Source organism: Pelodiscus sinensis, chromosome 26 (assembly GCF_049634645.1).
Source record: "Pelodiscus sinensis isolate JC-2024 chromosome 26, ASM4963464v1, whole genome shotgun sequence".
Classification (NCBI taxonomy): domain Eukaryota; kingdom Metazoa; phylum Chordata; order Testudines; family Trionychidae; genus Pelodiscus; species Pelodiscus sinensis.
This window is the reverse complement of record NC_134736.1, coordinates 21,531,503-21,543,528: the sequence shown is the minus strand read 5'-3', so window position 1 is coordinate 21,543,528 and position 12,026 is coordinate 21,531,503. Positions and strand designations below refer to the sequence as shown.

General features: G+C 53.8%; 6 non-coding genes across 6 annotated transcripts; 4 read left to right on the top strand and 2 right to left on the bottom strand.

The window, feature by feature from the left end:
• Positions 1-3,894: 3,894 nt before the first annotated feature.
• Positions 3,895-3,966, top strand: TRNAC-GCA (transfer RNA cysteine (anticodon GCA)). Its single transcript has one exon. It is a non-coding gene; the product is annotated as a tRNA-Cys (tRNA).
• Positions 3,967-4,407: 441 nt separating this feature from the next.
• On the top strand, positions 4,408-4,479 carry TRNAE-UUC (transfer RNA glutamic acid (anticodon UUC)). The gene has a single exon. It is a non-coding gene; the product is annotated as a tRNA-Glu (tRNA).
• A 926-nt stretch (positions 4,480-5,405) lies between these two features.
• TRNAL-CAA (transfer RNA leucine (anticodon CAA)) lies at positions 5,406-5,515 on the top strand. Its single transcript has 2 exons — positions 5,406-5,443; positions 5,470-5,515. It is a non-coding gene; the product is annotated as a tRNA-Leu (tRNA).
• Positions 5,516-7,071: 1,556 nt separating this feature from the next.
• TRNAS-GCU (transfer RNA serine (anticodon GCU)) lies at positions 7,072-7,153 on the top strand. Its single transcript has one exon. It is a non-coding gene; the product is annotated as a tRNA-Ser (tRNA).
• Positions 7,154-9,365: 2,212 nt separating this feature from the next.
• TRNAR-CCU (transfer RNA arginine (anticodon CCU)) lies at positions 9,366-9,438 on the bottom strand. Its single transcript has one exon. It is a non-coding gene; the product is annotated as a tRNA-Arg (tRNA).
• A 2,252-nt stretch (positions 9,439-11,690) lies between these two features.
• Positions 11,691-11,763, bottom strand: TRNAK-CUU (transfer RNA lysine (anticodon CUU)). The gene has a single exon. It is a non-coding gene; the product is annotated as a tRNA-Lys (tRNA).
• Positions 11,764-12,026: the final 263 nt, after the last annotated feature.

The window sequence follows — 12,026 nt, the reverse complement described above, 5'->3', positions numbered from 1 at the left end:
AGAAGCCCTGTTGTCTGATGCTGCACTATAAATTTACTTGCGCAAAAATGTGCCTTCAGTGTAGACGCTCTGCAAGATTTTACACAAGAGCAGTTGCTCTTGCACAAAAAGCCTGCAGTGTAGACGTAGCCCTGCAGTGTAGACACAGCCTGAGAGAGACAAGGAAAGGAAGTGGCCAGAGCCTCCCCCCAGCAGGCTGGCCCTCAACAGGACGGGCACGTCTACACAGCACCCTCACCTCGAAGAAAGCTGTGCAGTGTGAGTGGGCTGCCCGGGACCCCAGGGGAAGGTCTGTGGGGAGTTTCCAAGGCAACAATAGCTACAAAGTTTCATAATCTACACTCACGTGACTGTGATTTATTCCTCCACTAGCAAGTGTCTCTGAAGGGATGAGAAATGCAGGGCCCAGGTGCAGGGAGCCGGGTCACATTCTCCTGCCTGAGTCTCAGTCCTGGCTGAAGCCTGGCTACAGAGAGAAAAGGCCAGTGCAAACAGCCCCATGGCAGCGAGGGAGTCAGTAGGTAGGTGGGTGGGTGGAGCAGGGAGCTGGGGGCAGAGTTCAGCTCTAACTCACTAGGGGTGCATCCCATAGTTCAAAATAATCAATGCGCCTACAGGCAGTCCCTGAGTTACGTACAAGATAGGGACTGTAGGTTTGTTCTTAAGTTGAATCTGTATGTAAGTCGGAACTGGCGTCCAGATTCAGCTGCTGCTGATCAGTTTCAACAGTGGCTGAATCTGGACGCCAGTTCTGACTTACATACAGATTCAACATAAGAACCCCAGGCATCCCCAAGTCAGCTGCTGCTGAAACTGATCAGCGGCTGATTCTAGGAAGCCCGGGGCAGGGGCTTCCTGTAGTCAGCCACTGGTCATTTTCAGCAGCTGCTGACTTGGAGACACCTGGGGCAGAGCAGCTGGGGTGCTGCTGGGTTGGTCCAGTGGCCCAGAGCGGCGCTACGGGACCAACCGGCAGCGCCCCAGCTGCTGTACCACAGGCGTCCAGAGCAAAGCCGCGGAGCACGGGGGCAGCGGGACAGCCCAGACGCGCTGTGGCTATCCTGCTGCCCTTGGGCTCCGTGGCTTTGCTCTGCTTTGCTCCCCGTCCCCCTGGTCTGCAGACCGGAGGGAGGGGGAGCAGAGCAGAGCAGAGCAGAGCAAAGCCGCGGAACACGCGGCCAGCTGACAGCCCAGACGCATCTGCTTTGCTCTGCTCTGCATCTGCTGGGCTGTCAGCTGGCCGCGTGTTCCGCCGCTTTGCTTCCTCTCCCTGGAGACCAGGGAGAGGAAGGGCCCCATTCGTAACTGCGGATCCGACATAAGTCGGATCCGCGTAATTCGGGGACTGCCTGTATTTTGAAATAGCTTATTTTGTAATTTGGGGCTGGCTACACAGCACTTCGAAATAAATCCGCATGCAGGGACGTCGGAAGAGCGAGCCTGTTATAGCTTGAAATAAGGGGCTTGCTCTTAAGACGCGTCAGTGTGATATGAGCACCACGTCCTAAACCTCCGAGCTAGCCGACCCACAGGTGTGAGTCTCACAAGTAGCACTCGCAGGGATGTTGTGGGCTCTGGAACAAGGTGGGTGAGGCAGCAAAGCCTTTTGCAGGCTGGGGAATTAGCTCAAGTGGTAGAGTGCTTGCTTAGCATGCGAGAGGCAGTGGGATCGATGCCCACATTCTCCAATTACAGCTCTATCCTTTAATTTCAGTGGCCCCCTCCCTCTTCCTACCTCCTCTCCCAAAAGAGACAGACCCTCCAGCAATTGCCATGCTGCAAATCAGAGAGTGGAGATATCCAACTCACCAGCCCATGAGGCTCTGGGGTGCAATGGAAAGCATGTTGGACTTCTAAGCTGTAGTGGTTAATGTGAGTCCAGCAAGACATTCAAAGGTTGTGTGTTTAAGTCCTACCAGAGTCACTTTTACAGACCAGTCAATCCTTAGGCTGACACTGGGGTGGGCTGGCATCCAGGCAATTCCCAGAAGACCCCAGTAAGGATGGAGGGAAGGGCTGGTCCTTGGGGTTAGGGCTGGGGGTTGTTCTGAAAGGACCAGTTTGTCCCTCCCTGTCTCCTACTAGTGCTGAGCAACACTCAGGCTGTGACACGGCTGCCAAACATCCTGGACAGTTAATAATGAGCCAGACGGGTTTGTTGGCAGCTCAGTGTGCGGAGCCTTAGATGAAACATTTAAAGGTCCCTGGCTCAATCCCAGGCTTTGGCATGTCTCTCGGTGCAGCAGGGCCCTCTCGGGTCCCCTTATCATGCTCGTGCCCTGTGACATCCCCTCATCCATCCTTGCAGCAGCCCATCTTTGCTTCTAAACCTCCCTCAGAGTGGCTGCTTCTGCTTCCTTGGCTAAAGTCCCTCCCCCTGTGCGTGTGGCTGGCAGGGATTGCTAGAGGGATCCATTTACATGTAGCTTCACTGAAACCCCCTCATTGGCCTGCACCCAGGTCAGTCCATGTGTGTTAAAGGGCCTCAGGGAGCACAGAGCAGAGGGATCCCCTCGACACACACACACAGTCCCAGCCCCAAGCCTCCCCCATATCCCAGATCCTGTGCCCTGACTTCTCTACCCTCCCACATCCTCACCCCTGCCCTGAGTCCCCCCCCCAACTCTCACACACTCCCAAAATCCCTGCCATGAGCCTCCCACACTCCACATTTTAATTCTTACAGGTACTGTCCTATCACAACCCCTCCCCCAACTTCCTGCCTTGAGCCTCCCCCTCCCTCCTGCCCAGCCCAAAGGGTGGTGCCCAATAGAACAGTCCCTGTAAGAAATGTGTCACTTTCACCGCTGGGAGCAGCTCAGCCATGCAAAGGGGCTGCTTGGGGCAGGACATTAGCCCTGGAGGGCAGGGGTGGGTGTGGCAGTGACATCACAAGGGCCTTTTGCAGCCCCTCAGCTTATTGGCTAAAGGAGGTTGGGAGGTGATGACTTCACAGAGAGTCCATGACAATGGCCAGGTGGGACAGGCTGCAGGGCAGGGGCCATCTCAGAGACCCCCCATGGCTTTGCTGCAGGGAGTCTCCTTGAGATCTGCCCTTGAGGCCTTTTCGGAGCCTTCTCCTTTCCCACGACTAACTGACCTAGAAGGCCGACGTCTCTGTGGAGAAGGGAAGAGCTTCCAAGAAGACCATTATTCATGAAGCAGGGGAATTAGCTCAAGTGGTAGAGCGCTCGCTTCGCATGTGAGAGGTAGTGGGATCAATGCCCACATTCTTCAATGGGGGTAGAAATTTCCAATTTTTCTTTTACCAGCAGAGCCAGCCAGGGGGCTAAGTGGCTCCAGTAGCCCCCCCGCCCCGGCCCTCACTTCCTACTTGCTTTCCCCCAAACCAGCCACGTTGGGGCAGAGAGCTGCTGGACACCAGCCCTCCTGGGCCAGACAGTGGCAGGAGCACTGGAGGCAGGTTGCAGGTGGGGCAGAATTAGCTCCATTGGAAAAGTGCTGCCTTTGTGCATGAGAGGTAGCAGGATTCACTCCCATCTTCTCCCACCGGCTCGCTGGTGCTGAGGGGCCAGCCCCTTTCCTGCCGCCCCAACTCTTATTCCCACAATGCTCTTTGTGCAGGGACCGCTGGTCTTTCTGCCAAGGTGCGTGGCTGGGAGCCCGGACTCAGGACCCTTCCTAAAATATACAAATCCCCGCCCCCCACGACCCTCTGTTCCACTCACACTGTCTGGCTGCTGCCCACATGGAGCTGAGGGGCCAGGTGGGTGACTTGCCTTGCAGCTGTGACAGCATCAGACCCCTGCTACCCACCTGCTCAGTGTGGAGACCAAGCCCAAGGGTGGCACCTGGGATGTGAGTTACACAAAAGCCTCTTGTCTCTTGTTCCTTGTCCAGTTCCCAACATTAGCTGCAGATGCCAATTTCTGTGGGGGTGTAGCTCAGTGGTAGAGTGTTTTACTGCAGATCAAGTGGTCCTTGGTTCAAATACAAGTGCCCCCTTGGAAAATTTCCTTCTAGTGGAAATATTTTCCTTTCCAGTTCCATCACAATCTGGCTTTACATTGTTTGAGGTTGAACCCTTAAAGCAGAGCTACTCAACTTTTGAAGCCCTGGTGGCCACAATGAATGGCATTTAACCAGGATGGACAGGGCAGGTGTCCCTAGTTAGTGTATTCCAGGAGCTGGGAATGGGCGACGGGAGGGATCACTTAACAAGTGTCTGTCCTGAGGATTCCCTCAGGACAATGAAATTGGCTGCTGTTGTGAGACAGGATCCTGGGCTAGTTGGGCAACTGGCATGGCCCAGTCTGGCTGCTTTGATGTTCTGTTTGGTTTCTGTTCTTGTCCCCTCTGGGCAATGGAAAATGGACCCATGTCCTGAAGGGGACAGAAAGTGGCCTGTGAAAGGCTAGTGTAGGTAAGGAAAACCTTGCTTGTGTGTCCCTGATGGTCTAGTGGTTAGGATTCAGCCTTTTCACTGCTGAGGCCTGGGTTCAATTCTCAGTCAGGGAAACCAACCTCAGTTTTCATCTGCCACGTCATTCATCTTACCTCATTGTTACAGCAGCTGTGACCCAAGAGGTTCACTCAGGGCCCCTTTCCAGCCTCTCCCTCACTGCCAAGACAGCACCTGCCATTTTCACAAGCCCTTCAGAAGGGGCAGAGCTGGGTGACTCAAACTGCCCCTCCCCTCTCCCATGTGGGCAGCCCTGCAGGAAGCTCCGTGGCGCACACAGCACTAGCCCAGCGCAGTGTCAGGTCGGCACAAGATCCATTGGTTCAGTTTGGCTGTTGAAGGAGACAACCCAGAACTGGCTCCAGCCCCCACTCAGTAACCTGGGGAAATGACCCACCAGGCCTGGGCCCCTCGGAGAGGCAACGATTCCCCACTGGCCAGGGCAGAGCCTCCCTCTGACACAGTCATGGAGCCTTCTCCCCCTGGGCCTGCCTCCCCCTTTACTCAGCTCTCACTGCTCGGTGCTGCCAGGGAGGGGCCTCACTGCGAGAGCCTCCTGGGCAGGTTCCTGCCACAGAGACACGTCCCAGAGCAGGACGGATGCTCAGACCGACACTGAGTGTTGCTCAGCGCTGGGGTGAGACAGGGAAGGACAAAAGGGTTTAACGGCACCTGCAGCCTTTCAGAACAGCTCCCAGCCCCACCCCAAGTACCAACCCTGCTCAGAATCACTAAGGGCACTGACACAGATTTCCTGGCACAGGACAATCCCAGGCTTCCATTCTGCCGGCCAGAGTTTTCCTCTCTTCTGTTTCCTGTCAGGTCCCTGTAAAACACCTCACAACGGTAGATGAGGGTGAGTGGGGATAAACCCAGCTGTGCTGTAGAGCGGCTGTTAGGTGGGGAAAGAGAGGTGCTCCCTTTGCCTCCCCGAGCAACTCACACATGTAAGAAAACTTTGGTTGAATGCTTTTGCACAGCTGTCAGGATGGCTGAGTGGTCTAAGGCGCCAGACTCAAGGTTCTGTCTTTCCCTCAGTTTGGGTGTTCTGGTCTCTGAATGGAGGCATGGGTTCAAATCCCACTCCTGACATTGCTTCATTTTTATATCTAGAGAAGTGACCTCATTTCAATGGCTCCCCTGGCATTGCAGGAGCCCTTGCTCAGCATTTCTCAGAGGCTGCATCTACACAGCAGCGTTCCTTGGGAATAGCGGCCATTATACTGCAATGACAATGGGAGCGTCAACACAGCGATTCCATTATTCCGACTTCTGTAACCCTCCATCCAGACCAGTGGCCTGAGGAGCCAGGAGGTTTCCAGGCTGCAGACAGACAAGCCCGCAGGCAAAGACAAAGTGGAGTCGTTGGGACTTCAGCCCAGCAGGGTCTCCGTGTGGCTCCCAGACCTTTTGTTTCCCATTTCCAGGGGCAAACATTCAGCAACACTCACAGGCCCCACAGGAGGGGGCTGGTTTGATGCTTCACCCCACGGCCCAGCAACGGGCCCCCAAACTTCGCCTGTTCTAAGAGCCCAGTTTGCTGTGTGAATTTTGTGTAGCAGGTGACATCAGGCCTGGGCATTGGGATTATCTGCCAGTTCCCCTGGCCCTAGGACTTTGCTGTCTTCACATCTGTGGTGGCCAAGTGGTCATGGTGTTGGACTAGAAATCCAATAGGGTTTCCCTGAAGAAGTTCTAAGCCTGCTTATAGCGAGGCCTTTGCTTTGGTCAGTCCCCCTGCTAGTGTATCTCTTCTGCCAGCTAGTGCTGGCAGCAGCCAGGGCTGGGTTCGATGTCTAGGGGTTTCTCTTCATTCATCTCACACAAAAGTGGCTTGAGCCCCCACCCAGCTGCCTGGGAAATCCACCCCCCCATCTGAGTACCTCAGGGAGGTGATGCTTCCCCACTTGCCAGCACAGAGTCTGAATGTAGAAAAGAAACTCTTAATGAAAGAGGGTGAGAAGTAACGTGGCATTCGCCTGGGGTTCAGAACCAACCCACAAATAAGTCTCGGCTCAAGTGGCTTGAGCAGTGTCCTTTGCCAGCAATGTAAGTCCAGCCATATAAGTGTCCCATTCACATGCCCAAACTTTCTCTGTACCTCACTCCCAGTTGCTGCCCTTCCTCAGGGCAGATAAGAGCTCAGGCGTGATTTTCAGAGCTCACCTCCCACTCTTGGAGGGAGTGGGCATAGGAGGCATCTCACCCTCTCCCCATGAGGAATAAGCCCTCTTGTGCAAGAGCTCTTGCACAAGAAGGTAGTATGAATGGGCAACAGGGTTTTTTTCATGCAAGAAACCCCTATGGCTAAAATGGCCATCAGAGCTTTCCAGCACAAGAGAGCGTGGACACTGCCACGGACATTCTTGCCCAAAAGCACATGGCAGTATGAACGTACTCTTGCACAAGATGTTTTGCACAAGAACTCCTGCACAAAACAGTTCTTGTGTAAGAAGCCTGCAGGGTAGATGTAGCCAGGGGGTGTTTGGGTTTGTTACCAGCACTGAGCTTTGTACAACAGCCCAGGGAACATTGTGAAAAGCCAAAACCTTCCAGCCCTGGGTGTCCTTGGCCAGCCTGCGAGTGGCACAAATGTTCCTGGCCGTGCTAGCTTTGGGTAGTTTGAAACTAACCTCCCTAGCTCCGTAGGTGAGATGGCCTAGTGGTTAAGGTGATGGACTGCTAATCCATTGTGCTCTGCATGCAGGGGTTCAAATCCCATTCTCATCGGGTGTTAGCAGCCTTCACTCTTGCCTCTCCCAGATTTCTCTTCAGTACAGTGCCAGTCCCTCCTGTACCCCTGCCTGCCCCAGCCCCTCCCACTGCAGCCTGGGGAAAGGGGAAATCTCCACAGAGACACTCCCAGCTGGGACCCTCAATCCCTTCTGCCCTCAAGGGGAAACCTCACAAAGGAGATTCCAGGCAGCCTGGCCATGGGGGTCTCTGAGATGCCCCAGCCCTGCAGCCTGTCCCACCTGGCTGTTGCCATGGACCCTCTGTGAGGTCACTGCCTCCCAGCCAATGAGCTGAGGTGCTGCAAAAGTTGCAAAAGTTCCTTGTGATGTCACTGCTGCCTCCCAGGGCTCATGTCCTGCCCTTGGCATGTGTGAGCTGCTCCCCCTCCCCCCGTCACTCAGGGCTGGTTCTGGGGCTCATGCAGGGAACATCAGAGGCTGCTCAGGGGGCCACATGCCCCCAAGGTCACCTTTTAAATGTCAGGGCAAGCCAGGATCTATCCCATCCCTTCCCCAAGACCCCACCCCTTTGCTGAGCCCCTGCCCTCCCCAAACCTTTCCATGGACTCTTGGTTACTAATGGACACTCGCCACTAATGACATAATCACACCCCAGCCATTTTGCTAGGGCTGCAGCTGGGGAGAAAAGTTTAATTTAAATCATTAAATGATTAAGCGTTTGAACTGTCTCATGTTAGTTGATCAAACTTCATTTTAAATAAAGGAAAACATTACGGCCAACACAAAAGGTTTCGGTGCCGCACCCCTAGAGACTCTGCAACAAAAACGACACATGAGAAGAACCCAACTTTCTGCCCCTCCCAGATCAGCAATGTCATCTACTTGGGGGAGAAGTTGGCCTGGACAAAGTAAAGTTTTGCAGGCACCCTTTGATAGCTCAGCTGGCAAAGCAGAGGACTATAGTGTATGTTTGGCAAGTGATCTTTAGGTTGCTGGTTCAACTCTAGCTTGACAAACCTTTCTTTTCCCTCCAGCGTGGCCTTAGCAGAAGGCAACCAAGGTCTTCAGAACCCTGCACTTCAATTGACAAAACGATTGTGGGGAGGAGCTGCCAATCACATTTCTTGGGCTGTGCAGGTTTTGTCCACACACAAAAGTTATTTTGGAGCAATGGCCGTTATTCCACAATAACAATGCAAGAGTCTGCACCGGAACCAGCAGTTTCCCACCACGTCTCACTTGAGAAGATGCAACTTGTTCCCCTTCCTCTCATCTCACGTCTCCCTTGTTTCTGTTCCCTTCAAAGGTCTCCTCTGCCTCAGGACCTGTCTCCTCAGGACGCTGCCCCTCTGCCCCTGGGCTGGGAGTGGGAGACTCCACAGTCTCTGCACTTGGGCTGAGAAGTCTCACTGGGACTCGTCTGTTGATGGCGTTAGTCAGCCCGATGGCCAGCCGGATCCATTCCGTAGCACTGCCTGAGAGGGAGCTTTCCAAATCTCCATTGGTATTTCCTGGGGCTTTGTGTAGGGGATTGGGCTTGGCCATCTTCTATTTTGGAAATGCCTCTTCCTTGGAAAGCAGCTCCCAGGAGTTCATGGAAGTTGTTCTTCTCAGCGTGGGAAGGGGCAAGCAAGGGGCGACGGGACAGGGGTTTATGTGATGATGACAGGGGTGCAGAAAGCAAATAAGAAATTATTTTTTTGCCTACTTAAGAACCAGGGTGACAGAATGAAACTGGTAAGTAACCAAGTTAAAAAGGAAGCATTTTTGTGCTCAGTGGAACTCCTTGCCAGAGGATGTTGCAAAGGTGAAAACTACAAGGTGTAAGATCCACGTCTCCAAACCCCACCAGGCAAACTGCCCCATGGGCTTCGCCTAAACCATGCTCAGGGCCCGGGGATTTTCTGTCAGTTTGCTAGACCAAATAACTAGCCCCCCGCCCACCCTGCTCTGGAATTGCTGCCTCTCATGGGCCTTCTTATCCTCAGGCTCCGCTTTGTCTCCAGACAGACCCTGCTCTGCTACAGCCTCCTCCCTCTGTCTGTCACTCCTGGGCCTTCTGGAGCAAAATGTTCCCCTTCATTCTGACTTTGGATACCTGGGCTTTTAGCACTCACACCAGCATTGGCTCGTGAGGGGCCTGAACAGGTTTTGTGGAGCAAGGGAGAGAGCCACTTGGGAGCATTCTTACCAGCTGTCTCAGAGAGCAGAAGAAGGTAAGCTCTTTGGCAGTGAGAGAAAACTGTCACCCCAGGTGGGACTTGAACCCACAATCCCTGGCTTAGGAGGCCAGTGCCTTATCCATTAGGCCACTGGGGCACACAGAAGGCACCCCCAGAGACAGAAATTCACCCTTCTAAATGGCCCTTTTTCAACTTTTTGCTCCTGATGAAACCCCTTTGAAGAAGCCAGATACACAGGAAGGGCTGATCACACCCCTCTGAAAATCAGCTTTCCATGGGTATCTGTAGCTGGCTCCGAGTCATGGGCCTTGACGTCTCGTCTCCCTCCCGAAACCAGGGAAGTGTCTCATCAGGGAGCCGCGCTGGTGCTCACACTGTTCCTGGGGAAGGGAATGGGTCCCACAGTGGCTGGGGCTGGGTGGGGAATGGCTGGTTGTTACTGAAGGGGAAGGATAAAACACAGCTATATTGCCGAGGGCGCGGGAGGCTGGCCTGGTGACGCCCTGGGGGAGCTCTGCAATGTGACCCTGGCTCCCAAGGCAGCAAGTGCAGAATCTCCCTCGGCAAGTGCAAGAGGCTCCGAGTGGCCCGGTCTGAATCGGGCTGGACGGCCCCACTGCTGGAGTGTCTGAGCCAGACACTAGAGTTACAGGCACGTCTCTCGCACCCAGAGAGGTCCTGTCACAAGCTCCCTGCCACTCCCATCATGCAACAGGGGCAGGTCCAGCCTGTTCTGTGAAAGCTGCTCTGGAAATCAGAGAGCAGCTAAGAGCGACTGCAGTGGGATTCAAACCCAGAACTGTTGAATGATTGGCCTAACGCACACAAAACACCACTGCTTAGACACCCAACATGCTTTCTGCTATGCCACGGAGCCCCAAAGTTGTGGGCTCTGGAACAAGGTGAGTGGGGCAAGCAAGTCTTTTGCAAGCAGCGGAATTAGCTCAAGTGGTAGAGTGCTTGCTTAGTATATGAGTGGCAGTGGGGTTGATACCCATGTTCTCCAAATGCAGCTCAGTTCTTATGCCATATTTTAAGTGTTAGGGTCTCAGTGGCCCCCTCCCTCTTCCTACCTGCTTTCCCAAAAGAGACAGACCTGGCTCCCTTTTCTTTTCCCCCAGCAATTGCCATGTTGCAAAGCAGAGAGTGGTGATATCCAGCTCCACAAGGCATCAGGCTCTGTGGTGCAATGGAAAGCATGTTGGACTTTTAAGCTGTAGTGAATAATATGAGCCTAGCTAGTTATTCAAAAGTTGTGGGTTCAAGTTCCATGAGTGTCACTTTAGCTCATTTCCAGGGCACCTTTTACAGGCCAGGCAATCCTTAGGCTGACATGGGGGTGGGCTTGAGTCCAGATAGTTCCCAGCAGACCCCAGTGAGGGCGGAGGGAAGGGCTGGTCCTTGGGGCTGAGGCTGGGGGTGGTTCTGAAAGGCTGCAGGTGCCGTTAGACCATTTTGTCCTTCCCTGTCTCCTACTAGTGCTGAGCAACACTCAGGCTGTGTCTGCACTACACTGCTCTTCTGGAAAAACCTACACAAATTTCAAAACCCAATTGGTGTAGCTTTTTCTTCTGCTTTTTTTGGAAGAGGCTTTTCTGACATTTGGCCTGTGGACACTGGGCAAGTCACACAAGGGAGGCAGCAGGCAGAGCCGGCCCAATGCACCAGCCTCCCAGGGCAGGGGAGGCCAAGGCACAAGCCTCCAGCAGCTGCCTGGCCTGATTCATCTCCCTTCCCCAGGCTGGCACCCAGGGGCATTCTCAGCTGATGTCACCCCACTCTGTCACGTGGGAGTTGGGCTCATCAACAGGTTGGTCAGCAGCAGCTGCACGTACCTGGGCACCCAGGGGAGCAGCAATAAGAGCAGAACCTGTGTTTCAAATCAGGGACCTTTTGCATGTTAGGCAACTGTGATAACCACAGAAACAGAAACACTCTTTGGCTCTGGTGGAACTTGGCTGACTATTCTGTTCCTAGCTCTTTCTAACACCCCGCTCTGCAGGGGAGGGGAATGCACCTTGTGAACACTCCACCTCTTGTTCTCAGAGAAGCCACTAACCAGAGCTGCCAGCTCCTCATTTCCTCACCAGCCCCTTGAGATTTGTAGCTCAAAGCTGGAGCTGCTGTGGCAGGAGGTGAAGCTACAGAAGCTGACAGGGACAATCAGCAGGCAGAGGGTTACTTTTTCTCCTCCCTGGGCTGATGTGGCTAGAACTGAGGAGAAGAAAATCCTCTTCCCTTCTCCTCAGAAGATGGAAATTGCAGTTGGTTCTCTCTATGGTTCTACTCAAGCTGGACCCCAGGACTAGACTTTTTTTTTCCTAAAGCCCTTGTGAAAGCTGAGAGCCAATTGCTTGCAGACTGAGAATGTGAGTTGAAAAAGAGCATCGCCCAGCATGGGGCTTGAACTCATGACCCTGAGATTAAGAGTCTCACACTCTACCAACTGAGCTAGCGAGGATGCATGCAATAAACCTTCTCACACCCCCATCACAGCATAGAACAAGCCAAGTGTTCTCAAGTGCCTGACTCAAGGCTCTTCCTTGCCCCTAATGGGGGGTTCTGGTCTTTGAGGAGGTTTAAGCTCAAATCCCCCTCCTGACACACCCACTTCTTTCCCCACAAGGAACGGCCCCATTTCCATCTCTCCTGTAACAGGAGAAGGGGCCGGTTTCAGGATTTCTTTTAGTGCAGCAGCAAGGGGAGATGGAGGGAATTCAAGTC